The sequence below is a fragment of the Scyliorhinus canicula genome, chromosome 12, assembly GCF_902713615.1.
Source record: "Scyliorhinus canicula chromosome 12, sScyCan1.1, whole genome shotgun sequence".
Classification (NCBI taxonomy): domain Eukaryota; kingdom Metazoa; phylum Chordata; class Chondrichthyes; order Carcharhiniformes; family Scyliorhinidae; genus Scyliorhinus; species Scyliorhinus canicula.
Window position 1 is genome coordinate 79,111,592 of NC_052157.1, and position 24,970 is coordinate 79,136,561.

The following is a 24,970-nucleotide window of genomic DNA, read 5'->3' on the forward strand; positions in this document are numbered from 1 at the left end:
CTCCACTCTCCCATCCCCTCCGACCCAGAACAAGAACAACGTCATTTTGGTTCATATAATTCATGCCACCATCCTCCGTATGGAGAGACCAAACGTAGACTGGATGCTCTTTTTGCTAAGCACCTTCCCTCTGTGCGTATTCTGAACCCTGGACGCCCGTTGCTTGCCATTTTAACACAAGACCCTGCTCGTATGACCACATGTCTGTTCTTGGCGTGCGGCAATGTTCCAGTGAAGCACAATGCAAACTGGAGGAAGGGCGTCTCATATTTGGGTTCGGCACGATGCAGCCTTCCGGCCTGAACAGTGAATTCAACAACTTCACATGATTAGCTCTGCTCCGCCCCGATCACTTTTTCATTCCAGTTCCTTTTATCTGTCTGATACCTTTCATTTTTTTCTTGCCTTTCTGAATGCCAATTTCCCTCCCCGTCCCACTCTTTTCCTATCTTATACTCCCAATTCCTTACCGTTTCTCGTCTTTGCAAACCCCTTACCACATTTTTCTCATATTACCTATCTCCCCCTCCCCCCCCCAACATAAACATCTGAAAGTTTGTCTGCTGTTTAGCCTTTCACTACTTTTACTCTTCCTGGGGACTGCCATGAGAATGCTTTCTCCCTTGGTTTTAGTGACTATAACTCATTTTTCATTCCTATACCCTGTAGTATAAATATCTCCCACTTCATAAATCGTTTTGCTTTGATAAAGCGTCATCTGGTTCTAGAAACGTTAACTATTTCCTGTCTCTACAGATGCTGCCAGACCTGCTGAGATTTTCCAGGATTTTCACTTTCGGTTTTATATTCCATCATCCGTAGTAACTTTATTTGAACCAGAAAAGACTGAAGCACTGTTTTCTAAGGTGACATCATTGGAACTGGTGCTCTGAGTCGCAGGTACTTGGAGAGCAAGATGCAGCCATTATAGGGAGCAGCGAATGAAGATGGATTGCCACTATAGCTGTGGGCGCTGGCGGCTTCTTGATGAATATCAGTGATCAGACAAAAACATTTTTAAAAAATAAATTTAGTGTACCCAATCATTTTTCCAATTAAGGGGCAATTTAGCGTGGCCAATCCACCGAGCTTGCACGTTTTCGGGTTGCGTGGGCGAAACCCACGCAGACACGGGGAGAATGTGCAAACTCCACACTGACAGTGACCCAGTGCCGGGATCGAACCTGGGACCTCAGCGCCGTGTGCTAACCACTATGCCACCGTGCTGCCCTGTGATCAGACAATAATGAGAAGGGAAGGGATTTGTCGGAGATGTGACGGCGGGAGAGCAGTAGAAATTAAAATCAAATCGATAGATTTTACCTTGTCCAGACAAAAGCATGAGGCGGCACCAATATAGTATTCGATATAAAGGAGAGAGACTAGTCGAATAATGCCTGGGTATGATTCGTACAATGATAGCCCACATAATCTACAAATAGGCATATTACAGCAACTAGTACACATACATGGCAGGACAAATAAACACACATTTTATTTTTAGGAAGTGACAAAAGTTAAAGTTGTTAGTAACAGAATACATTTACATCGGTAGGGTAGGCTGGTCGTGGGGACTGCACAGGCTTCTGCACGAACAACATGCGTGAGCCCTCAGGCCATCGTGGTGAGGGATTGGTCGTCCATAGTAAAGTGCCGCCCTTCGGGCCGGAAAACTGGGTATTGTTGATGTGGCGCAGAGCACCAGAGAAATCGAGTAATGTTGTTTGGACCCTGTGATAAAAGGGTGGAGGGAATGGCTTCTTGACAGGAAGAAATTATTTCAGTTTGGCGGTAAAAAATGCTGAGACGGTGGATGGACGTGGGGAATCCTGAATTTCGATATCGTGAAGCAGATCGAAGTGTGTTGTGCGGGGTTCGGTGAGTATGACGTTAGAAGCTATGGAGAAAAGTTCGATGTATTGGTGTTACATTCCTGGGTTGTTGATCCAGGGTAGGTTGGAGACACGTCTGTAATTTGGCGCTCAGAGCATGAGAGGTAAATATCAGCCCTTTAGACAGCTGCGCCTTGTCGGCTGGTCTGATAGCCAGGTCAGAGCTGGAATTTGAAAAAGAAGATAATAATTTTCGTGGGATCATAACACAGAAACTGAGGTTGCCGAGATCGCAAAGGCAGTTTTCAATGAAAGTATGAAGATCACGTGGAAGAACAAAGGAATTGGGCATACAGAGAGAGAATCGGGAAGACGGGTGAAATTATCTAATTATGAGACGGAGAACTCTCTAGTCAGAAAACAGAATTAAATTCAGATATATTTTCAGTATATTTATAATGTCAGTAATTAATGTCTGGTTGTCGAATTCTGGCAGATCGTTCAATGACATGGCATCATTCTCAGACGTCTTTCACTTTTGAACAATTATGATTGTTTTTCCTCAACCACCGATGCTGTATGCTTTTTAAAATGTCTATCCTTCCAGCAGGGATACACTTTTGCTTACAGTTATTGAATGTCTCCTTAAAAGTCAACCACTGATTTTTCCTAATCTATCTGTTTATGTGGCTTACCAGTTCAGTTGCGCGGGCACAGCTATCTTTGTTCTCTACAGAACATAATGAGGCGACATGACTCATCGTGCTCGTAATGGCACGCAGAAGAGCAACCCAGCTAATCCCATTCTCCAGCCCTTTCTCTGTAGCCCTCTAAATTTATCGTCTTCAAATATCTGTCCAACACTAATTTCAAACTTCCTATGTAATCCACATCCACTCATCTCACAGGCAGCACATTCGAAACCACAGCAACCCTCTGTGTAAAGACGTTTTTCCTCATCTCACTCCAAGCTCTTGAGAGATATTGCGACTACAAGTCACTTACAGCTAGGAGAAACAGAATACATATCTTTATTCTGTCAAATATGCTCATCGTTTTGAACATCTCAATAAGGTCACTTATTTATTGTCTCTGGTCTAAGGTGAACGAAAACAATGTTTACTGCATTTTCTACAATATTTTCTTTTACTGAAAGTCCTCATTCTGCAATCATACCACTCTGCGTCTCCTCTGCAGATCTCCTCTGCGCCCTCTCCAGAGCTCGAACAGCCTTCCGTAACTAAGGTGACCAGAATTGAACACAATACTCCAAATGTGGTCCGGCCAATGACGTGTAGATTTGCAGCATCATATCCTTGCTTTTATGACTCTCATTTTTTAAAACAATGAATTTAGTGTACCCAATTCATTTTTTTCCAATTAAGGGGCAATTTAGCGTGGCCAATCCACCTAGCTTGCTCATCTTTGGGTTGTGGGGGCGAAACCCACGCAAAAACAGGGAGAATGTGCAAACTCCAATGACTCTCTTTATAAACCAAGATCTGCTAAGCCTTCTTAATAGCTGTTTAATTTTGCCGAGCCACCTTCAGAGAAGTGTGCACTTGAACTCAATGGTTGCGAGGTAATTTTTCTTCATTTGCTTTAACTGTATGTTCCGAAACAACCCTGGTTTCAGACAGACATCCGCCCACCCCAACGAACTGAAATCAAATCCTAAGATCATATGCTTCTTGTTCTTTCCTTTCCGGCGCGACCATGCATTAATTGTGTCGTTTTGTCCACGACCAGATATCACTGTCAGAAATACGGTCCAGATTTGTTTCTGTAATGACATCCAAAACTAACACTCAACTAAAATAATTTTCCAGGTCAATTCCCAATATGCATGTACATTACAGTCGCAAATAATTGTGACGTTACTAATAATCCTACACTGTGCAAATGAACATTACTGCATATTCTGTACTAAGGTGCACAAACTTTCAGGGGCGCAAATCTGGTCAAATGCATGCCGCATTTTTTTTTACATTTCTTAAATCTACGGAAATTAACTCTTCCCATTTCACTAGCCTGCTCTGATAAGCTATCATAAATATACTCATGCTATTATTAAATTATCTGACTGCACGAGCAACTTTTCATAGGTTCCTGTATTTTACGAATAGCTACTACGCGGAAATATTCAGGGCCCGACCTTCGCCACCTTGCGATCATATTTCTGTGCGCATATTAGTTTATTTCTATATACTTCCACGTGTGCAAATGATTTGTCCGCTTTGGGGGAGTGAGTGAACGAACCCACGAAAAGACAATTTTCTGTTGTTTTTTCCCCACAATGTAGTGATGTATCTGTCTTGTACTCTTCAAGAAGTTATTTCAAACTATTCTGGACCTACTCTCGGTGTGTTCTGCCATTTTACTTGACGGCTCTCCAGCCTTGTTGTTTCGCTTTGGTTCCTTCATCTTTAGTGAAAAGGTTCTTCTTCACCATTCCAGTGCTTATTTGAATATAACCTGTTTCCTGCCTAGTTCCATGATTAGCCAAAACTTTGGACAACGTGAAGCCCGCTACCTCCGCCACGCTGCTGGCACTGCGTCAGTGAATTTAACTCATTATTCCCATAGCATACTTTGAACTAACCATTAATCTAGTTACCGTATTCCCAATAATTCTTAATAACAATTTTATTTCTGGTCAGGTTAGAATTTATTAGATTTTGGGTTTTTTTTATTTTGTAAAAACAGCCGGTAGCTGCTGACGATGGCTTAGGAGAACAGTTTTTTCTGAAAACAGTTCAATACAGTTTTCAAGAAGCGAACGGAGACAAATAGTTCACATCCCTCCCACTTTATTTTCCCCTCCAGTCCAAAAAAATGTATCGAATCGTGATACCAGCCAGGCTCCTTGGAAAGCCTGAGTAATGCTGCCAGCCGCAGAATGTCTACAAGCATGGCGATGCCCACAAAGACCACTGAATTCGATTCATGGCTCGGCCACTGTGGTACGGAGTGCGCACTTTCTCCCGTGTCTGCGTGGGTTTTCTCGTGGTCATCCGGTTTCCTCCCGTTGTCCAAAGTTGTGCAGTCGAGTGGATTGGCCATGCTAAATTGTCCTTAGTATTGTAAATGAGGGTGGGGATGTGGCGTTCGGTATGGTGTTGTTTCTAAGGGGCGGACTCTGTGGCCGAATGGCCTCCTTCTGCACTGTTAATTCCGTGAACTTGGAAATATATCATATTGCTTCAACTGCTTGCTTTAAAATGCTGGATATATAAGTTATCACTTCTGATTTGCAACATCCGCATCTAGAGATGTAAACTACAAGCGCCTCTGTCCTTCTGAATAAGTGAAAGGAATGGAGTGTTCTCAACATCCACGTTCGAGGCACCCTCCGCCCTTCTAGCCAACTCAATGACAACCGAATATGTCGACGCCACCACAAGCAGTTTTTTACCTGGATGACACAGAATTCCACTAATTAACATATTATTCAGTCGCAACACGGAGCTGCATACGAACTTATTTATTAAACGTACATATGTGTTCACGAAATGCACCCAACACCTCCTATTTATTATTATTATTGCTTACAATGTAACATCTCATAAAATCTTTCAAATACTGTTAATCTAATTCTATTGAAGATGAATAAATAGTATTATTGGATAATCATCAAGTAATCACCCAGCTGCTTCGCTGCGTTGTCATAGAACAGTACAGCACAGAACAGGCCCTTCGGCCCTCAATGTTGTGCCGAGCCATGATCACCCTACTCAAACCCACGTATCCACCCTATACCTGTAACCCAACAACCCCCCCTTAACCTTACTTTTATTAGGCCACTACGGGCAATTTAGCATGGCCAATCCACCTAACCCGCACATCTTTGGACTGTGGGAGGAAACCGGAGCACCCGGAGGAAACCCACGCACACAGGGGGAGGACGTGCAGACTCCACACAGACAGTGACCCAGCCGGGAATCGAACCTGGGACCCTGGAGCTGTGAAGCATTTATGCTAACCACCATGCTACCCTGCTGCCCCTAGGTTATGTTAATCTGTTATGTTAATCATATGTTAATCTTTCTTATTTCGACCCTAAGCCTGGCGAACAGCCGATTCGGCAGCAACTTGACGCGCTGTTCTCCATTGACAAAACAAAGAACAAAGAAAAGTACAGCACTGAAAAAGGCCCTTCGGCTCTCCCAGCCTGCGCCGATCCAGATCCTTTATCTAAACCTGTCTCCTATTTTCCAAGGTCTACATCCCTCTGTTCCCCACCCGTTCACATATCTGTCAAGAGTCATCTTAAATGATGCTATTTTGCCCGCCCCTACCACCTCCGCTGGCAAAGCGTTCCAGGCACCCACCACCCTCTGCGTAAAAAACTTTCCACGCACATCTCCCTTAAACGTTCCCCTTCTCACTTTGATATCGTGACCCTTTGTAATTGACACCCTCTATCTTAGAAAAAGCGTGTTGCTATCCACCCTGTCCATACCTCTCATAATTTTGTGGACCTCAATCAGGACCACCCTCAACCTCCGTCTTGCCAACGAAAACAATCCTAATCTACTCATCCTTTCTTCATAGCTAGCAACCCTCCATACCACGCAACGTCCTGGTGAACCTCCTCTGAACCCTCTCGAAAGCATCCACATCCTTCTGTTAATGTGGCGACCAGAACTGCACGCAGTATTCCAAATGTGGCTTAACCAAAGTCCTATACAACTGTAACATGACATGCCGACTCTTGTACTCAATACCCAGTCCAATGAAGGCAAGCATGCTGTATGCTTTCTTGACCACTCAATCAACCTTCGTTGCCCCCGTCAGGGTACAATGGACCTGAACCCCCAGATCTCGCTGGACATCAATTTTCCCCTGGACTCTTCCATTGACCATATAGTCCGCTCTTGAATTTGATCTTCTAAAATGCATCACCTCGCATTTGCCTGGATTGAACTCCATCTGCCATTTCTCTGCCCAACTCTCAAATCTATCTATATTTTGCTGTATTTTCCGACAGACCACTTCCACCAACTCCACCAATCTTAGTATAATCTGCAAACTTGCTAATCAGACCACCTATCCCTTCCTCCGGGTCATTTATGTACATCACAAACAACAGTGGTCCGAGCACGGATCCCTGTGGAACACCACTAGTCACCCTTCTCCATTTTGAGACACCACCTTCCACCATTACTCTCTGTTTCCTTTTGCTCAGCCAGTTATTTATCCATCTAGGTTGTATACTCTCAACCCCATACGACTTCACTTTTTCTATCAATTTACCATGGAAAACCTTATCAAACGCCTTACTAAAGTCCATGTATACGACATCTACAGCCCTTCCCTCATCAATTAACTTTGTCACTTCCTGAAATAATTCTATTAGGTTTGTAAGACATGACCTTCCCTGCACAAAACCATGCTGCCTGTCACCGATAAGTCTATTTTCTTCCAGATGTGAATAGATTCTATCCCTCAGTATTTCTCCAACAGTTTGCCTACCACTGACGTCAAGCTCACACGTCTATAATTCCCTGGAGTATCGCTGCTACCGTTCTAAAACAAATGGACAACATTAGCAATTCTCCAGTCCTGCGGGACCCCACATGTGCTCAAGCGTGCTGCAAAGATAGTTGTTAAGGCCCCATCTATTTCGACCCTCGCTTCCCTCAGTAACCAGGGGTAGATCCCACACGGACCTGGGGACTTGTCCACCTTAATTTATTTTTGAATACCTAAAACGTCCCCCTTCCGTATGACAACTTGACCTAGAGTATTTAAACATCCATCGCTCGCATCAACCTCGGTCCTGTCCCTCTACTTGGTGAATACCTATGCAAAGAACTCATTATGAATCTCACCCATTTCCTCTGACTCCACGCATAAATTCCCTTTTGTGTCTTTGAGTGGGCCAATCCTTTCTCTAGTTACCCGATTACTCCTTGCATACGAATAAAAGGCTTTGGGATTTTCCTTAACCCTGTTAGCCAAATATATTTCATGACCCCTTTTAGTTCTCTTTATTGCTCGTTTGAGATTCGTCCTACTTTACCGATATTCCTCCAAAGCTTTATCAGTTTTGAGTTGTCTCGATTTATGTATGCTTCCTTTTTCCTCTGAGCTAGTCTCACAATTCCACCGTCATCCATGGTTCACTAATCTTGCCATTTCTATCCCTCATTTTCACAGGGACATGTCTGTCCTGCACTCCAATCAACCTTTCCTTAAAAGACTCCCACATTTCAAATGTGGATTTAACCTTAAACAACTGTTCCCAATTCACATTCCCTAGCTCCTGCCGAATTTTGTTATACTCCGGTTTTCCCCTATTTAGCACTCTTCCTTCAGGACCACTCTCGTCCTTGTCCATGAGTATTCTAAAACTTACGGAATTGTGATCGCTATTCCCAAAGTAATCTCCGACTGAAACTTCTACCACCTGGCCGGGATCATTCCCCAATACCAGGTCCAATATGGCCCCTTCCCAAGTTGGACTATTTACATACTGCTCTAAAACAAACTCTCCTGGATGCTCCTTACAAACTGTGCTCCATCTACGCCTCCAACACTACACAAATCCCATTCAATGTCGGGGAAGATAAAATATCCCATCGCAATCACCCTATTGCTCCTACATTTTTCGATAATCTGTCTGCATATTTGTACCTCTACGTCATTCTCGCTTATGGGAGGACTGTAGTAAAGTCCCAACAATGTTACTGCACAGTTCATATTTCTTAGCTCCACCCATATTGCCTCAGTGCTCAAATCCTCCATTGTGTCCTCCTTAATCACATCTGTGATATCATCTTTGACTAGTAATGCAACTCCTCCACCCCTTCTACCTCCCTCTCTATTCCACCTGAAGCATCTATACCCTGGGATATTCAGTTGCCAGTCCTGCCCTTCCCTGAACCAAGTCTCAGTAATACCAATAACATCATATTCCCAGGTATTAATCCAAGCCCTAAATTCACCTGCCTTACCTGCTACACTTCTCGCATTGAAACAAATTCACCTCAGACCACCTGTTCCTTTGCGTTCATCATCTCCTCCATGTCTACTCTTCCCCTTAGTTACATCGAGTTTATTATCTAGTACCTTACTGGCTTTAGTTGCTGCCTCTTTACTGACCTCTAACTTCCTGATCTGGTTCCCATCCCCTGCCACATAAATTTAAAACCTCGCCAACAGTGTTAGCAAAAGCACCCCCTAGGACATTGGTTCCAGTTCTGCCCAGGTGTAGACCATCCCGTTTGTAATTGTCCCACCACCCCCAGAACCGCTCCTAATGTTCCAGAAATCTGAACCCCTCCCTCCTGCACCATTTCTCAAGCCGCGTATCCATTCTGACTATTCTTTCATTTCTATTCTGGCTGTCCCGTGGCACTGGTAGCAATCCTGAGATTACTACCTTTGAGGCCCTACTTTTTAACTTATCTCCTAAATCCCTAAATTCTGATTGGATGACCTCATCCCTTTTTTTTACTTATACCGTTGGTGCCTGTATAGCATTGTCTCGTCAAGCACAGCTTTTCTCGATTTTTCTTGAATTAAAGTTCCACTGGCGATGTGCTTCGTCCTTTGAAACATCATTGGTGTCCTTCTAGAGATAAACAAGCGCCCTACTTTGGTTAAATCTTGCTCACCATGCAATATGGGGATCAATGGCTGTTACGCACAATTAACTATTTGTCTCTTCTCCGCATGTTCCTGCTGTGGTTCCTTGTTGTGGTGGATAATTATTTAGAATATGAGCGAAAGTCAATTTCACAACCAAAATGTTAAAGCGTAGACTTCTGCTGCCTCAAAAAACCGACGAGAATGATTGAATGTGTAAGCCACGCTTGATGTATTGCAATCAGGAGGACAGATGGTTGAGTCCGATGGACAAGAGGGCATCGTTTCTATGCACACCATTTCATTTTCTGTTTAACTTCTAAAGTAATTCTTCAAAATTGAAAGTTTGAACACCCGCCACACGCACACATACTTAAGCCACACACCTCCCAGCACCGCCCCACCCCCAACCACTACCCAAACACACACACGTCTCCAGTTATACCCTCCCGCAGGTATGCCATCCACTTAAGAGGCATCACCACAGTCCCACAGCGCCACTTTTATTCACCGAGTTCTCCATTGAATTCGGAACTTTGTTAGTGCAACATAGCCCCATGTCAACTTTTAATATGTCAGATTGTTTCTCAGGATGCCTGAACTTCAATGTGTGTGACTAATTGCCGCAGTCATAACGTATTGGCTGCACCGGTCACATGGGCTGCTTCAATTCTTACAACACCAGAGGTTCTCAGGCTTTGATTTTAATGTTCCAACCTTGGCTGTATGTTCCAATCGATATGCCTGTTGAAAAAGTCCAACACTGAACAATCAGTCATCGACGTTGAATAATACAAGAGATTTGAGATCTTCAGCAGGCTTTACTAATCTGCAAAGCGCTATCTCCATGAATATTGTGAGCAGAGATGTAAAATGGGCAAATAATAAAAGTATATGTTTAACATAAACGTCATCACGTACTCAATGCAGAAGATTAAAAAAAAATCTTATTTTAAATCGCCAACTGACATAATTTGCAGAAATCGTTGAATAATAACAATTAATCACTTACCTCGGTGCCAGTGATTCGAATAAAGTACACTCTATTTGAACATTCGACACTCTCCTTTTGACGCAATAATGTCACATCAATGGCCCGAGAACAATTATTCCAGTGTGAATAACTGCTGTCAGAATGTTACTCCTTGGCATCGACTGATACACATTTTGTACCGGTAAGCGCTAAGTTGACTAATCACAGCTGCTAATTTTTGCACTTCTCAGTGATCGACTAGAGAGCAAAATACCCAACCCCGTGGCCTCAATCAAGATCATCACAATATAAACAATGAAGTCCTAATCGTGGAACCGCATTTCTGACCCAATGCGGAACTCCGTCTTTGGATAACTGTATGGAAATGTTGCGTGTGTGGCTAAAAATGATCAAATTATTTGCAAAGATATGGAAAAAGCAGCTTATATTTAACACAATGTTCAAAAATGAGTTACATGTGCAACACATACAATGTTGCTGCTTATTTGATATGTATCAATGCGTTCACAAATAGCTATGGACTCAGAAGTACTGATAACGAGGAATACCAACTTTCACTGTTGCGTAACATCTTCAAAGGTCAACACAAAATTGCACAATAAACAACTTCTCTTTGCAGCCACTGCACATTTTTCTAAACTGACTCCAATGAACGGAACGCATATTTTTAAATCTCCTTTTGTCATGCCTTTGCCACGCAAAATATACCACGGTTTGATGGATCTCTTGGCAATGTTGTCGTGTCGCAGACACTGAATATTATCAACGAGTTTCTGAAAATGTCTCAGATTCTATGAGGAGTCATGTATATTTGGCATAAAATGCATACGACTGAGGACTGGGAGCAATTATGAGTTGAGCAGAATAAGGATGAAGAGATTGATTATAAAGCAAAACAGTGGTCTGGGAATGAACATGAGATTAACATAAAATAGGGCTTTAAAAGCTTTTGTCGGTAGTTCAAAAGAAATAAATTATCCGTGAAGACAAATGTCGGCCCTTGATAGCAACTGTATAATTTCTGATTGCAAACAAAGAAAAGCTTGATTAATTAATGAAGCAGTTCAGTATTGTCTGAAATGTGGAAAACGGAATACATTCGACGAAATGCTCAGGGCGTATTTGAAGTGAAGCTGGATACCTGAATAGGGCGACAAGGTGGCACATTGTTCAGCGCTGTTGCTTCACAGCACCAGGTTCCGAGTTCAATCCCAGCCTCGAAGACCTGTCTGTGTGGAGTTGGCACTTTTCCCCGTATCTAAGTGGGTTCCATAGGGGTTCTTCAGTTTCCTCCCAGAGTCCATAGAAGGTCAGGTGCATTGGCTGTGATAAATTACCGATCAGTGTCCAAATGCTTTCGTCGGTTGACTGGGTTACGGGGATAGGCTGGAGACGTCGGCTTAAGATGGGTGTTCTTTCCAAGGTTCGGTGGAGGCTCAATGGGCCGAATCGCCTCCTTATCTACTGTAAATGTTAAGAATCCTCGAATTTACAAGAACAAAAAAGTCTTACTCAGGAATACTTCCTTAATTTTGGTGTGCTCTGCTTTCAACATGTATCTCAGAAACGATGCAGTTGCGATTGAAAGAGTGCACCAAAAGAAAACCAGGTAAATTTATGTGACAGTTCGTTTGCCTATGAAGACAGGTTTGGATTGAATGGGCCTGTATGCAAAACTGTTTACAATAATGAGTGGTGACCAAATTGAAATATGTACAGTAATGACAGCGATAAGCAGGCTGGATGCGGTTATGATTTTTCCTCTGATTCTCTGGTGCGCTGTGGGTGGCGGGAGTAGGGCGGATGCTTTATACATTGAATCACGGTTTCACGTGCGGCGTAGACCATTTATGACTGAATGAGGAGACATATCTTCACAGACACGGTGGTGAAACTGAAATTCGCAACCACAGGAGGTTGTGAAGGCGAACCCAGTGCATCTACTTAAGAGGGAAACTGATATATGCTCTGTCACCAAAGGTGTCAAGCGGCTTCGGGAGGGTAAGAGAGAACGGTGCTCAGATAGAGGATTAACTGTGGTAATGGTGCAAAAATGTTCAGGTTGCAAGGTCTGACCGACATCCTACTGTTCCTCTTCTCACTGTTTCTGTCTCTCCTAACTTTTCCGTAATTTGCGCATGTACACATACATGGGTAGGCAGCTTCATTTCCCAACAGCCAAGGTGTTGCAACAATGTGAAGCAACATTGTTACATGTATGCTGAAGAATAAACATACGCATTAGAAACGTTCAATCACTCTCACTTTGCAGGTGACTCGAAACCTGTTGAAATTCCCCAGCATGTTACCTTTTCATTCTGAGTCGTGCATCCGAAACATTCTGATTTTAGTTTTCGAGTTAGTCCCATTGCTGGTTGTTTCATTTATGAACTTCGCCATGTAGTGTTCACGCGAACGGAGAACCTCAGCAGAAATTACCGCCAGTATTCAGCCTTTGTCAGCATATTAACACGTTACTTCTGCAGTACAAAAGTGTTAGAAAATGGCTACCTGAACAAAACAAAAATCTGATGACATTTGTTTGACGTTGACGATTTGCTCTCTGACAATATTCCACCAATAATTGTAATAGTGTTGTCGGTACTATAGGCTCACGAAGCCAAACATATGCTTGTATGATCCAGATACAATATATACACCATCACAAATAGCCTTGAAACGGACTATCCCGAGGCCTTGTCCACCGTGTTCAGTCAGGCCAAGCTAAAGAGTGTACTACCAAGTTACCACCAACACGTTACCTGTTACACCAGAGGTCCAAACATCCTGGACTACTGCTACACAAATATCAAACATGCGTACCGCTCTACCGCCCGCCCACACTTTGGCAATTCTGATAACAAGACGGTGCTCCTTTTCCGGGAGAAGAAAGTTTGCCACATTGGTCTGATGAATCGGATGACCCCCTACGGGACTGCTTAGTGTCAATGCACTCTTCAGTATTTAAAAACTCTGCGACCGTCCTGAACGACTACGCCATTACAGCATCTGACTTCACTAGTAAGTGTGTGGAAGACTGCCTGCAAATGAAGCAAATCCGCGGGAGGTTTCCCAACTGGAAACACGGGATGAACAGGTATAGACACTGCTTGCTGAAGTCCGGCAACCGTGACATGTACACGAAAGCAGAAATATTATATATCGAAATTATTCAGGGATGCTAAAAGACAGTATCGGAACAACGACGAGTCCCAGGCTAGCCACAAGGACCCCCGCCGACAGTGGAAAAGTCTGTAAGGCATAACGGTATACAACATGGCGGCATGTAAAATCATCGACTCCAACGGCCCCTTCCTGATGATCTCAACGCATTCTGCCCCGCTTTGAGCAAGAGTTCAGCAAGACCTCCACCCTGGAAGCTTCGGATGAACTTGTATCCATGGTCACCATTTCAGACGTCAGAGCAACCTTCTCGAAGATCAGACAACGGAAATCGACTGTCTCGGATGGGGTAACCGAAGGGGCGCTCAGGTCTTGCGCGGATCAGCTGGCGGAGGTATTCTCAGACATCTTATGTCTCTATCTGTTTCAAGAAGACGATCATCAATCCTGTACCAAGGAAAAGCCAAGCAGCATGTCGCAATAACGATAGTTTTGTGGCTCTGACATACATAGTATGAAGTGCTTCGAAAACATAGTAATGGCACGAAACAACTCCAGCGTCCAGGATTGCCTGGCTTCACTAGAGTTCTCCTACCGCTGCAAAAGGTCCACAGCAGATGCCATCTACCTGGCACTGCACGCAACAGTGGAACACCTTGATAACAACGACACCTATGCCAGACGCCGATTTATTAAGTAAAGCTCACCCTTCAGCAATGTTATTCCTGCGAAACACATCTCCAAACTCGGTGGCCCGGGACTCGGTTCCTCCCTCTGTGTCTGGATGCTGAACTTCCTAACCCACAGACCACAATCGAGAAAAGACGAGGTGATGGGCGGCTTGAAAAATATTAAGGTAGGTAAGACCCCAGGGCCTGATGGTATCTACCCCAAAATACTGAAGGAGTCAAGAGAAGAAATTGTTGAGGCCTTAACAGACATCTTTGGATCCTCACTATCTTCAAATAATGTCCCGGATGACTGGCGAAGGGCCACAGTTGTTCCTTTGTTTAAGTAGGGTAGCAGGGATAATCCAGGGAACTACAGGTGGTGAGCCTTACGCCCGTGGTAGGGAATTTACTGAAGAGAATTCTTCTAAACATGATCTATTCCATTTTAGAAGCAAATAGACGTATGAGCGAGAGGCAGCATGGTTTTCCGAACGGTAAGGTCGTGAATCACTAACTTGAAGAGTTTTTCAAGAGGTTCCAAAGATGATCGATGCAGTTATGTTAGTGGATGTAGTCTATATGGACGTCAGTAAGGACTTTGACAAGGTCCCTCATGGCAGACTGGCACAAGAGGTAAAGTCACATATGATCAGGGGTCATCTGGCAAGAAGGATCCAGAACTGGCCATGTCTTAGAATGCAATGACTAGCAATGGAATGGTGCTTTTTTGATTGGAGGGCTGTGCCTAGTGGTGTTGCGCATGGATCAGTGAAGGGACCTTTGCTGTTCGGAGTATATATAAATGATTTGAAGGAAAATGTAACTGGTCTGATTAGTACGTTTTACATACGACACAAAGGTTGGTGGAATTATGGATAGCGATGAGGAATATCAGAGGATACAGCAAGATTTAGATCATTTGGAGACTTTGGCGGAGTGACGGCAGATGGAGGCTAATCCGGACGAATGTCAGGGAATGCATTTTGGAAGGTCGAATGCAGGTAGATATTATACAGTGAATGGTAGAACACTCAAGTGTATTGACAGTCAGATAATTCTAGGTGCACAGGTCCACAGGTCACTGAAAGGGGCAACACAGGTGGACCAGGTAGTCAAGAAGGTATATGGCATGCTTGCCTTCATTGGCCGGGCCATTGAGTATAAGAATTGAGAAATCATGTTACACCGGTTTCGAACATTAGTTAGGCCACACTTGGAGTACAGCGTTCAATTCTGGTCGCCACACTACCAGAAGTATTTGGAGACTTCAGAGAGGGTGCAGAAGAGGTTTAACAGGATGTTGACTGGTACGGAGGGCATTAGCTATAAGGAGCGGTTGAATAATCTCGGTTTGTTCTCAATGGCACGACGGAAGTTGAGCGGCGACCTGATAGAGTTCTACAAAATTATGAGGGGCATAGACAAAGTGGATAGTCAGAGGCTTTTTCCCAGGGTAGAGGGTTCAATTACTAGAATTTAAAGTATGAGTTCAAGCTAGTTAGTGATATAAAGGAAGAGAGGGAGAGTATTTTCCAATATGTAAGAGGTCAGCAAGACGCAAAACTGGACATTGGACTGCTGCAAAATGTGGCTGAAGAAGTAATAGTAGGAACCAATGAAATGGCAGAATAACTAAATAGTTATTTTGCATCAGTCTTCACGGTGGAATACCAGAGCACCAGGAGAACCGGGGGAAGAGGTGCGTGCAGCGGCCATTACTAAGGAGAAGGTTCAGAGGAAACCGAAAGGTCTTAAGGTGGATAAGTCACCTGGGCTGCTGGACTACACCATTTGGTCTTAAATGAGATAGATGAGGAAATTGTAGAGGAATTGGTGATTGTCTTTCAGGAATCACTGGAGGCAGGAAGGGTCCCAGCAGACTGGAGGGTGGCTAATGTAGAACCCTTGTTTAAGGCTGGAGGGGGGAAGAAGACGGGAAATTATGGTCCGGTGAGCCCGTGTCGGTCATTGGTAATATTTTAGAATCTGTTGTGAAAGATGATATCGGAGGTACTCGGAAGTGCATGGTAAAACAGGACTGAGTAAGCACGGATTTGTCAAAGGGAGGCCGTGTCTGACAAATTTGTTACAGTCTTTGAGGAAGTAACAAGCTGGTTACACAAAGGAGAACCGGGATACGTGATTTATTTAGATTCCGGAAGGCCTTTGACAAGTTTCCGCATCGGAAACTGGCAAATAAGTTAAAAGCCCATGGTGTAAGGGTAACATCCTAGCATGGATAGAGGATTGGCTGACTGGCAAAAGGAAGAACGTGGGGATAAAGGAGTCATTTTTCATGATGGCAGCCGGTGACGAGTGGTGTGCCTCAGCCGTCTGTGCTGAGGCCACAACATTTCACAATATACATAAATGATCTGGAAGAACTAAAGGCACTGTTGCTAATTTTTCAGATGATAAAAAGACCTGTAGAGGGGAACGTAGTATAAGGAAGCAAGGGGGTTGCACAAGGAAATGGACAAGCTAGGAGAGTGGGCAAAGAAGTAGCAAATGTAATACAATGTGGAAAAGTGAGGTTATGCACTTTCTTTTTTAAAAAATAATTTTTATTGGAATTTCTTTACAGAAAATATAACAATAAACAATAACACGCAACAATATAACACCATAATACTTGTAACACCCCCAAGAACGTATGAACGCATGTATCACACCCCCTCCCCACCCCTCCCAAACCTAGTAAACAACAAGAAAACTTACAAATATATTAAAATTAAATAAGAAAACATAGTCAACGTCCCCCCCCCCCACTTTCGCCCCCTCCCCCTTGGGTTGCTGCTGCTGCTGACCCAGTACCCTATCGTTCAGCCAGAAAGTCGAGGAAAGGTTTCCACCGCCGAAAGAACCCTTGTACCGATCCTCTCAGGGCGAATTTGACCTTCTCTAACTTAATAAAACCCGCGATGTCATTAATCCGTACTCCACGCTTGGGGGTCTCGCATCCTTCCACTGTAGCAAGACCCTCCGCCGGGCTACTAGGGACGCAAAGGCCAGCATACAGGCTTCTTTCGCCTCCTGCACTTCCGGCTCCACCCGAACAACAAAAATCGCGAGTCCCCAGCCTGGCTTGACCCTGGATCCTACCACTCTCGACACCGTCCTCGCCACCCCTTCCAGAACTCCTCCAGTGCCTGGCATGCCCAGAACATATGGGCATGGTTCGCTGGACTCCGCGAACACCTCATACACCTGTCTTCACCCCCAAAGAACTTACTCATCCTGGACCCGGACATGTGGGCCCGGTGCAGCACCTTGAATTGGATGAAGCTAAGCCGCGTACACGAGGAGGAAGAGTTAACCCTCTCCAGGGCATCAGCCCATGTCCCGTCTTCGATCTGTTTCGCCAGTTCCCCCTCCCACTTAGCTTTCAGCTCCTCTACTGATGCCTCCTCCACCTTCTGCATTACCTTGTAGATATCAGATACTTTCCCCTCCCGGACCCAGACCCCCGAGAGAACACTGCTCGCCTTCTCCCCATACTCATATACCGCGCCTTGCACCCTCCTCCACTGTGTCTCCGCCTTCCTGGTGGTCAACAAATCGAACCTGGCCTGCAAACTATGCACTTTCGAAGGAGGAATCTAGGACTAGACTATTTTCTACATGGGAAATGCATAGGGAATCAGAAACGCAATGGGGCTTGAGAGTCCTTGTTTATGATTCTCTTAAGGTTCATGTGTAGTTTCAATCGGCAGTTAAGAAGGCAATTGCAATGTTAGCGTTCATGTTAAGAGTGATACAATACAAGACCAGGGATCCAGGGATGTACTTCTGAGGCTGCATAAGGCTCTGGTCAGAAAGAAAGAACCCTGTCACTCACCCCCCTCGCGGGAAGCGAAGGGAATCCCTCCACCTGCCGCCTAGCAAACGCCATCACCTGCAGATACCTGAACATGTTCCCCGGGGAGCACAAATTTCTCCTCCAACTCCCCCAGGCTCGCAAACCTCCCATCAATGAGCAGGTCCCTCAGCTGTCTGATGGCCGCTCTGTGCCAACCCTGGAACCCCCCATCCATCCCCCCGGGATGAACCGATTGTTCCCCCTTAACGGAGCCTCCATCGAGCCCACAACTTCCCCCCTATGTCACCTCCACTGCCCAAAAATCTTGAGGGTAGCCTCCACCACCGGGCTCGTGGTATACCTCGTAGGAGGGAGCGGCCATGGCGCCGTTACCAGGGCCCCCAGGCTTGTATCTCCACAGGACGCACTCTCCATCCGTTTCCATGCTGCCCCGTCCCCCTCCATCACCCACTTGCGCACCATCGACACATTGGCGGCCCAATAATTGCCCGAGAGATTGGGTAACGCTAGCCCCACTCTCAGGGGGGCATCTCTCCCCGCCATCTCTCCCCACTCCATGAAGACCCTCTTCAACGTCGGGGTCCCATGCGCCTAAACAAAGCTCATGATGCTGCTACTCACTCTCCTAAAAAAGGTCCTAGGGATAAAGAACGGCAAACACTGAAAGAGGAAGAAGAACCTCGGGAGCACCGTCATTTTGACGGAATGAACTCTACCCGCCAGCGATTGCAAATTGTTTACACGGTCACAGCCTGTCTTAGATTGAAGGCTTGTTTTTCTCCATGTGTTATTGGGAACTCACTATTTTAAATGTTCGAATAATATGAACAATAATAACAAGATATTCACAACCATTGTTATCGACTGCAGAACTTTCAAAACTGAAAAAAGATCTGATCGATAAAGGTAAGGAAGTTATAAATTCGCTAATATTCTATTTGCAACTTTTCATTCAACTACCTGCCTTCTTGTTATTAAAGCCTTCACATTGCACTCAGGTAGGCATCTTTGTCCAATGGAAGAGATACAGCAGTAATGTCATTCTGTTAAAAACACACAGAATCGTAAAACAATGGAATGTAAAGTCCTTTCGGCAGATTGTGGATAAGTCGGCTTTGCAATGGAGTAGGCACAGTACGACGTCTTAAAACGATAGGCTAATGTCCAGCAGGTTTGTCTGGAATTACAAGCATGACCAGCGCAGTTCCTTCAACAGATGAGTCCTGAAACTCAAACGAGCAGGCCCTCCACGTCTGCGCTCCCCACAGTGCAGTCGAGGGGACTTAGCTGACTTTTCAGAATCCTCTCCTGCAGCCTCTATTGGATGATCATCTTCCTCTTGTTTGATACTGGAATGTTCTTCGGTTACCCACAGTGAAGCCGACGTGACTGAGTTGACTCCTCCCAGAATCTACGTGACTGAGTTAACTCCACCCAGAATCTACTTCTGCTGCCTCTTTTGGACGATAATATTCCTCTTTGTCACTGGAGGGGTTCTTCGTCTCCTCACAGTGCAGTCGAGGTGAACTGTGTTGATGTCTTCCAGAATCCTCGTCTGCCACTTCAACTCGAACACCTGGAAGGGTTCTTTGGCTATCCACCGTACAGTCGACGTGATTGCGTTGACCTCTCCGGAATTCCCTCTTGCCACCTATCTTTATCGATCATCTTCCTCCTGTTTGTCACTGTTGACTTTCTTCGGCTGCCCACAGTACAGTCGAGGTGACGGCGTTGATATCTCGCAGACTCCTCTACTGCTGCTTCTATTTACGATCATTTTCTTCTGTTTGTCACTGGAGTCGCTCGCCGGCTACCCACAATAATGTCGACGTGACTGAGATTTTTTCTCAAAGAATTATATTTTTCCGCCTCAACAGGACGATGATATCTGCTCCGTTCACTGAAGAGGTTATCTACCCACAGTACAGTCGAGGTGAATGTGTTTACTTCTCCCGGAATCCTCGTCTGCAGCAGCATTGAATGATGATCGTCCTCCTGATTGCCTCTGGAGAGGCCATTCGGCTTGGTACAGTACAGTCGAGCAGACTGGCTTACCCTTTCAAAAAATCCACTTCAGCTGCTTCTATTATACGATGTTCTTCCTCCTGTTTGTACTGGACGGGTACATCCACAGTACAGGCGATGTGACTGAGTTGACTTCTCCCAGAATTCCCTTCTGCTGCTTCTATCTGAAGATGATCTTCCTCCCTATTGTCACCGAAGCGGCTCTTCAGCTCCCCAAAGTCATCCGACGTGACTGAGTTCACATCGCCCAGAAATCTCTTTCGCCAGCTTTATTGGGCGATCTTCTTCCTTCTGATTGTCAGTGGAGTGGTTCACTGGCTACCCACCATACAGTCAAGGTAATTGATTTAACCTGTAACCTGTCTTTTATCGCCTCAATTGGACGATCGCGTTTCTCCTACTTGTCACTGGATGAGTTCTTCGGCTATCCACAGTACAGTCGACGTGACTGCCTGGACCTCTTCTACAATCCTCTTTTGCCGCCTCCCTTCGTTGATCGTCTTCCTCTTGTTTGTCACTTTAGACGTTCTTCGGCGAAACACAGTGCAGTCGAGTTGACTGCGTTGTTTTCTCGCAGAATCAACTACTGATATATCCATTGGACGGTGAACATCCTCCTGTATGTCACTGAAGGGGTTCTTCGGAGACCTACAGTACAGTCGAAGTGAGTGAGTTGTCACCTCCCAGAATCCTAGTCTGCTGTTTCTATTTACGATCATCTTCCACCTTTTTGTCACTGGAGGCGTTCGTCGACTTCCCACAATAAAGTCGAGTATTCGGAGTTGACTTCTCACAGAATCCTTCTTTGCCACCTCTATTGGGCGATGATTTTTCCTCCTGTTTGTTCAGTCGAAGACATCACCGCTAATCTGCGTCTGCCGCCGCTATTGGACGAAAATCTACCTCCTGTTTGTCACTGGAGAGGATCTATCGCCAACAACACTTGAGACGAGGTCACTGAGTTTACTTCTCCGTGTTTCGTGCTCAGCCGCTCTTAGACACCAATTCTTCGGCTCCCTTCAGTACAGTCGAGATCACTGACTTTAGTCTTCCCAGACACCTCTTCCACCATCTCAATTGGACGACGACCTTCCTCATGTTTGTCACTGCGGTGATTCGGCGCCTATCCACAGTACAGGTAACTCATTTTACTTCTCCCAGAATCCTCTGATGCTGCCTCTATTTGACGATCATTATCATCCTGTGTGTCACTGGTCGGTGTATTCGGCTACCCACAGACTAGTCGAGGTAACTCAGTATATTTATTCCAGAATCTGCTGCTGCTGCCTCTATTGGATGGTGATCTTTTCTCCAGTTGTCACTGGAGCGTTTATTCGACTCCACATCGTCGAGTCGAGGTCACTAAGTTGACGTCTCCAAGGATCCTCTTCTGCCGCCTCATCTTCCTCTTATTTGTGACTGGAGAAGTTCTGCAGAATCCACGACTGTTATATCCATTAAACCGTGAACATCCTCCTTTTTGTCACTGAAGGGGTTCTTCGGCCAAACACTAAGTCGAGGTGACTTAATTTACATTTCCCTGTATCGGGCTTAACCGTTCTTCGGCACCAGTGATTCGGTACCCCACAGGTGAGGTGACTCTTTTTACTTCTCCAAGAGTTCTCTTCTACCACCTTTATTTGAGGATGCTCTTCCTTCTCATTGTGACTGGAGTGCTTCTTTGGCTCCCCAGAGGACAGTCGAGGTGACTGTGCTGACGTTTCCCAGAATCCACTTCTGTCGCCTCCATTGGACCATAACCGTCCCCCTGATTGTCACTGGATGGCACCTTCGGTACACAAAATACCGTTGGGATGATTGAGGTTCTTTTTCCCAGACTCCTCTTTTTCCGCCGCTGATGGACTATGAACTGTGTCATGTTTGTCACTGCCAGTTTTTCTCGATCACCCACAGTAAAGTCGCGGTGACTGAGTTGATTTCCCGCTGAATTATCTTCTACCGCCTGTATTACATTATGCTATTATTTCTGATTGTCACTGGAGTGTTTTTATGGCTGCCCACAGTACCGTTGAGGTGACTGAGTTGGCTTCTGCCAGAATGCTATTCTGCCGCCTCTATTTGACGATGATCTTCTTTCTGCTTGTCACTGGAGTGTTTATTCGGCTACCCACGGAAAAATCGAGGGGCTTCAGTTAGATTTTCCAAGAAGCCTCTTCTGCTGCATCTATTGGAATCTGCTCTTCATCCTGTTTGTCATTGGATTGGTTTTTCGACCATCCACAGTACAGTCAACGTGAATGTGTTGAATTCAGGCAGAATCCTCTTCTGTCGCCTCGATTGGATGATTATCTTCCTTCTGATTGTCAATGGAGATGTTCTTCTGGTACCCCCTGCACAGTCGAAATGATTGATTTAACTTCTCCATGTTTTGGGCTTAACCACTCATTCACCCCAGTTCGTTGGCTCCCCACAATACAGTCGAGGTGACTGAGTTAACTTCTCCCAGAATCCGCGTCCATGATTGGATATTGATCTACCTCCTGTTCGTCACTGGAGGAGTTCATCGGCTCGCGACAGAACAGTCGAGGTGACTAAGATGACTTCTCCCAAATTCCCCGTCTGTCGCTTCTATTGGATGATGACCTTCCAACGTTTGTTGCTGGAGAGATTCATTACTTAACCGCTCTTTAACATAAATTCTTCGGCTTCGCACAATACAGTCGAGGTGACCGAGTTTACTTCTTTGGAGAATCCACTTCTACCGCCTCGATTGGACGACGATATTCCTCTTTTTTATCATCTTCTGAAAAATATCTGGAAATAGCTGCGCCAAAAACAATTGAACATGAAAAGTACGAACATTTCTGAATTCCAATACATATTTCGATTGTCAGGGATGTAACAATTCTTCGAACGGGTGTGATGATAAGGTGCTGATCAGCCGGATCGTCTTCGTGGACATCATCGATGTATCTGTTGGAAATGAGTAGTAATAGACTGCAGATATTGAGTGGAAAATGTTCAATTTTATACCTAGTATTAACCTCACCAATGTTAATGCGCATGACTGAAAACCGTTTCTGTATATAACAGATATTTAATCATGATTAAGTTAAATTAGATCAAAACATTTTCAAAACCGGCGGCTTGGAAACAAAGCTTTTAGTGTAAAATATACGATAACCTTTGCTTTTCAGGTTGTTTTTATCTGAAAACAAAATTACATTCACAGATCTGAAAGATCAGCGTGTACGCGAGAGTGAGTAAACAAAAACAAGTATCTCGCCTCACTTAATTTTTTGCCATGGAATCAGCCAACCACAAATGAGGGAAAGAATAACTATTGTCATGGAGGGCACGTTGCACTGATGGCATCTGCGGCGTTACAGCACACCACGCAACCATCAGTCAACAGCGTCCTATATGTTCCAGCTGATGGTCAATTGCATGAAACAAAATGGAATTGTATTTCAACCTGTCATTCAGCGAGACTGCAACGCATTGGAATCAATTATCTTGATTTCCCGAAAATAAAATCCCAGAGAGGCATGTTGAGGTGAATGCACAAAGCGTGATGACTTTCTGTTTATATTGAAGAGGTAGAAGAACTTCTTGAAAACAAAGGTAAGAAATTTGATATTTGGGTTCATATACTTATGTTGACATGTGGTTTATTGTTTCAATTTAAAAATACCTTACTACTTTTTAAAAAAAATAATTTTTATTGAACTTTTTTACGGAAAATATAACAACAAACAATCAAAAGCAACAATAAAACACCATAATAACTGTAAGACCCCCAAGACCGTAGCAGCGCATGTATCTCGCCCACCACCACCCCACCACCCCCCCCCCCCAAACCCAGTAAACAACAAAAAAACTTACATTTTCCCCTCCCCCGCGGGTTGCTGCTGCTGCTGACACAGTACCCTATCGCTGAGCCAGAAAGTCGAGGAAAGTTTGCCACCGGCTAAAGAACACTTGTACCGATCCTCTCATGGCAAATGTGACCTTCTCCAGCTTAATAAATCCCGCCATGTCATTGATCCAGATCTCCACGCTTGGGGGTCTGGCATCCTTCCACTCAATCAAGATCTTCCGCCGGGCTACTAGGGATGCAAAGGCCAGAACACCGGCCTCTTTCGCCTCCTGCACTACCGGCTCCACCACATCCCCAAAAATCGCGAGTCCCCAGCCTGGCTTGACCCTGGATCCTACCACCCTCGACACCGTCCTCGCCACCCACTTCCAGAACTCCTCCAGTACCGGGCATGCCCAGAACATAAGGGCATGGTTCGCTGGACTCCCCGAACACCTGACACACCTGTCTTCGCCCCCAAAGAACCTACTCATCCTAAACCCGGACATGTGGGCCCGGTGCTGCACCTTAAATTGGATGAGGTAAGTCACGCACATGAGGAGGAAGAGTTAACCCTCTCCAGGGCATCAGCCCTGTCCTATCTTCGATCCGCTCCCCCAGTTCTCCCTCCCACTTAGACTTTAGCTCCTCTAATAACGCCTCCTCCACCTCCTGCATTACCTTGTGTTTATCAGATATCTTCCCATCCCCGACCCAGACTCCCGAAAGCACCTTGTCCCTCTCCCCCCTCGCGGGAAGCAAAGGGAATCCCTCCACCTGCCGTCTAGCAAACGCCTTTACCTGCAGATACCTGAACATGTTCCCCGAATGGAGCCCAAATTTCTCCTCCAACTCCCCCAGGCTCGCAAATCTCCCCTCAATGAACAGGTCCCTCAGCTGTCTGATGCCCGCTCTGTGCCAACCCTGGAACCCCCCATCAATGTTCCCCGGGACGAACCGATGGTCCCCCCCCCCAGCGGAGCCTCATATCCAGCCCCCCACTTCCCCCCTATGTCGTCTCCACTGCCCCCAAATCCTGAGGGTAGCCGTCATCACCGGACTCGTGGTATACCTCGTAGAAGGGAGCGGCAA

General features: G+C 45.2%; 1 long non-coding RNA gene across 2 annotated transcripts in view; it reads right to left on the minus strand.

The window, feature by feature from the left end:
- The window catches only part of LOC119974925, a 68,375-nt gene extending 57,890 nt beyond the window's left edge, over positions 1–10,485 (minus strand). The window contains exons 1-2 of one of the 2 annotated variants that reach the window (XR_005462607.1): positions 10,438–10,485; positions 10,143–10,169 (exon numbers count right to left, since the gene is read on the minus strand). This is a non-coding gene — a long non-coding RNA (uncharacterized LOC119974925). The remainder of the gene's footprint in view (positions 1–10,142; positions 10,170–10,437) is intronic. The other variant, XR_005462606.1, reaches the window with a different exon arrangement.
- Positions 10,486–24,970: the final 14,485 nt, after the last annotated feature.